The sequence below is a fragment of the Octopus bimaculoides genome, chromosome 1, assembly GCF_001194135.2.
Source record: "Octopus bimaculoides isolate UCB-OBI-ISO-001 chromosome 1, ASM119413v2, whole genome shotgun sequence".
NCBI classification, from domain to species: domain Eukaryota; kingdom Metazoa; phylum Mollusca; class Cephalopoda; order Octopoda; family Octopodidae; genus Octopus; species Octopus bimaculoides.
This window is the reverse complement of record NC_068981.1, coordinates 196,498,270-196,502,907: the sequence shown is the minus strand read 5'-3', so window position 1 is coordinate 196,502,907 and position 4,638 is coordinate 196,498,270. Positions and strand designations below refer to the sequence as shown.

The following is a 4,638-nucleotide window of genomic DNA, read 5'->3' as shown; positions in this document are numbered from 1 at the left end:
GTGGTGGTGGTGGTGAAGGTGACGGTGTTAATGGTATGGACGGTGGCGCTGGTGGTTGTGTCTCGCGTCGGTGAGTGTTGTTGTTGGTGGTGGTTGTGGCGGAAGTGGTGATGAAGGTGGTGGCGGTGATGGTATGGATGATGATGCTGGTGGTTGTGTCTCGCGTCTGTGATTGTTGTATCGGCTTTAAAAAAAGTTGGTGATAGTTTGGGTAACAGTATAAGTGGTGCATTTCTTGATAATACATTGTTTCAACTTGATTATTTCTGCTGAAGTAGATCATTCCCCATAAATAGGTAGATTATTTCCCGAAACGTAGATTATTCTTAATAAACTTATTCAAGTGACTCAGGTTGCTCGCATCTGCTGGAATGAGTTCCCTCTTAAAGTAAATATCGATTCTTCAGCCCCATTAAGGCTGGCTTATTTCATTCAAGCCACAGTAATTTAGGGGTTCAAACACAGAAGTAGCAGAGTGTTGGATATAAAGATTCTTGTAGTATTCGTTCTGGCTCTATTGTTCTGAGTTCAAATTTCGCTAAGATCAAGTTTTTATTTCATTTTTTTCGAGTTCAATAAAATAAAGACCAGACCAGTCTTGGGTTCGATTCTTTCTTCCCTCCAGTCTATTAGGTATCAGTCTGGCTGTTCTGCCAAAATGCATCAATTACCACAAAAATAATTGTTGTCTTTGACTTCCACACTCTCTTCATCTCTCTAGCTAGGTCCTGATATTTCCCAATTTCTTTGGTATCCACTCTATCACTGTATGTTATTATCGTACGTTATTTCAAAGTCTATGATCTTATATTGCTTGTTTTGTTTGTTTTGACCTCTATAATCATATCTAGTCTTCTTACTTCAATAGTATGGTTAGTCTTTATGGGGAAGTCCTACAAGATCCTGTAGTTCTTATTCTCTGTTACAACCTCTGGTTTGTGTTCATACCACTTCCCCCTAATTTTCAAGCTGCAGCCAACATCCTACGCAATCATGTCTGTACTTATACTCCCTTTGTGCTAGCTTACTGCAATCACTTAAAAGATGTCGTCTCCTCTACTGCAGATACTACATTTGCTGTATGACTAAGTTTTGTTGATCTTCGCCTTTATCAGATTTATCCTAATGGTTTGTCCCTGAGCATCTATAACCAATACTTCGGCCTCACGTTTCAAGTTTCCATCCGGCCATTATAACCAACGTTCTTTACTTCCAACATTCTTGGTTTGTTGCATGAATTCGCCATCCAATTCTTCCTCTTTCCAACAATTTATTCTGTTCTTCAATTCTTCTATTGTTTCAGTAACTTATTATTATTATTATTATTATTATTATTATTATTATTATTATTATTATTATTATTATTATTATTATTATTATTATTATTATTAAGGCGGCGAGCTGGCAGAATCGTTAGCACGCCGGGCAAAACGCTTAGCAGCATTTCATCCGAGTTCTATTTCCGCCAACTGGTACTTGTTTTATCAACCCCCGAAAAGATGAAAGGCAAAGTCGACCTCGGCGGAATTTGAACTCAGAACGTAGCGACGGGCGGCGAAATATCGCTAAGCATTTCATCGAACGCGCTAACAATTGTCAAATTATAACGACAATGACGAGGCTGGGATCAAAGATGAAAATGTCTCGCTCGTCACGTGACTCATTTTGCAACAAAACCGGTCCCGGTCGCTATTCTGCACCTTGTTGCATTTCATTGAGACAAAGGCAGGATCTGTTAGTAACATTACGGAATATTACCAAGGCATCGAGCGGGCAGAAGCATTCTCTTGCCGGACAAATTGCTTAGCAGTATTTCGTCCGTCTTTACGTTCTAAATACAAATTCTGCCGAGGTCAATTTTACCTTTACTCCATCCGGGCTCCATAAAATAAATACCAGTTGATCACTGGGGTCGATATAATCGACTTGCCCCCTTCCCCCAAATTGCTGGCCTGGTGCCAAAGTTTGAAAGCAAAATTCTAGGAATATAGGAGTAATATAAGGAGAAGGGTAAGAGAGAGGTTTTTTCCATGGTAGGGAGCAAAGAATTTTGCGACGAGGCCAGAACAATCAGGAAAAATGGCTGGCTTATTGAATCGAAACTTGGATATCCAGAGGTGATGTATGCAGTACGACCGTTTCAAGCGACTCCATCTAATTGAACAATGCAATCATTACATCAATTTAAATGCAGGGCTATCCTCAAGTGCATATATATATATATACATACATGCATACATACATACATACATATATATATATATATATATATATATACATACCTATACATACATACGTACATATATATATATATATATATATATATATATATATATATATATATATATATATATATATATATACATGAAGGGCTTCTTTCAGTTTCTGTCTACCAAATTCACTCACAAAGCTTTGATCGGCCCAAGGCTATAGTAGAAGATACTTACTTGAGGTGCCCTGCTGTGGAACTGAACCTGGAACCATGTGGTTGGGAAGCAAGCTTCTTACCACACAGCCACGCCTGCGCCTGGTTAGAAAAATATTTATGACTAAACTGATGAAAATCTTGAATAAAATTGTTTTATGCGAACTCAAGTAGAATAATAAATAAGATGAAGAATTTGTTAAAGACGGTTAATATATCTTTGGTGAGTGAATAAGGAAAGGATGATACGCAAAATATTTGAGTTACACATAACTATGGTTTTCTTTTTGCAATTCTCTTGTGGCTGCCAGGAATCTGGTCTGCGCGTTTGTTTGCTCCTTTCGATACCATTTCCAGTGCCCCAAGAACAGCATGTCATTTTGTTGCTTCTGATTCCTGTCCCTAAGTCCTTATATTTTCGTAATTTCTCAGACATTTTCAGGGATGTGTTTTTGTAAGCTATGGCTGTAAAATTCATCGAAAGACATATCTTTCCAGCATGGTTTTCCACTATGATATCTTTTCGACGAGATGGAATCTTCCGATCAGTCAGAACAGTGAATTTCCAGAGGATGATAACTTTATTCTGGACAACGTATGATGGTTTTTGTTCTAACCAATTCCCTTTGTGAGAAGAATTAGGAAAAGAATTAGAAGTTTTGCAGGCGGATATATAAATTGAAACAAACAATTTGTTAAAAACATCTGATACATTTGTGGTGAAGGAATTAGGTTTAAAAGACTTTACAAGTTAAAATTGAGTCGTCAGTGAGAACAATGGTGGAAAAGGAGACTACAGGTGGGGGTGGGTGGGATGTAAACATATTAAGATCTGATGTAAGACCAATGGAAAGACAAAAAAAGAAGTTCGAGTAAGATTTCAAGGGAAGTGTTAATTTCGAAAGAAAATATAAAAAAGAAAGAAGAAATACCAAGTGTAGCAGAAGAGTTGAAAGAGAGGAGTCTGAGCAAAACATCTGAGATCAAAAGATAGACAAATCCGGATATAGAATATGGATCAGAAACGGATATATAATGAGATGGAAATATAAGCCAAGAGAATATCCATGGAAGTGAATAATAAGCAGTGAGGATAGGTTTAGCCGCATGGATTTACACTTGCAAGAACTATTTTGGTACTAAAATATCCGTCAAAGAGAGATGTTGGCGACAATTTTCACCCAGCATCATAACCTGCTTTGATGTCTAAACTTTTGACTGGAATCATTGCATATAACACTGGGCAAAAGTAATAAAGATGTTTAATTATTTTTTATGTAATCTGGGACTCTGATTGATTTTCTTTATTGTTATTGATTTTTTTTGACCGTCACTATCAGAAACAATATTCAATGAGATCATATTATTTCATAGAATACATTACACACACATATGAAGTAACTTCGTCTTTCATCCATATATATGTTTTTTTTTTCTCAACGTATGTGATTATTCTTCAAAATATATTTTTGCAGACTAGAATATGACAAACAGATCTTGTGAAAATAATACGGATATATTTTGTTGTCTTTGTAGAAAATATAAACCTTTAAAGCCAAGAGAAAACATCACCATTTGTAGAATAATTAGATCGATTGTATTTTGGTATGAAACATGGCGATCAAGATAAATCTTACCCTCCACCCACTCGTAAAGTTTGTAAATCTTGTATTGTGGTGCAAAGGGTCGCTGTGAGCCACAACATCACATAGACGATGGCTGTTTCTGATAATGCAACCATTCAGGATTTAATAGAGAAAATACAACACACATACACACACACACACACACACACACACACATACATACACACGCGCATGCAGACACGCACACATACATTCAGACACGTATGCACACATGCACACACTGACAGACATACACACTGACAGACATACACACACTAACAGACATACACACACAAATACGTTTACAACCCGAAATAGACACACACACATAGACACACACACATACATACATACACACACATTCTTACACTCATATATAAACACAGACATACACACACACACACGCGCACACATACATTCACACACGTATACACACATACACACACTGACAGACATACACACACAAACACATGTACAACCCAAAATGGACACAGAGATACATAGACACAGAGACACACACACATACATGCATACACACACACACACATTCTTACAGTCACATATACACATAGATGCTCACGCACACGC

At 37.2% G+C, this 4,638-nt stretch overlaps 1 long non-coding RNA gene across 1 annotated transcript in view; it reads left to right on the top strand.

Annotated features, from left to right (window-relative positions):
- LOC128250009 (uncharacterized) overlaps positions 1-3,213 on the top strand; it is a 59,405-nt gene extending 56,192 nt beyond the window's left edge. Inside the window, exon 3 of the long non-coding RNA XR_008266137.1 lies at positions 2,924-3,213. This is a non-coding gene — a long non-coding RNA (uncharacterized LOC128250009). The remainder of the gene's footprint in view (positions 1-2,923) is intronic.
- Positions 3,214-4,638: the final 1,425 nt, after the last annotated feature.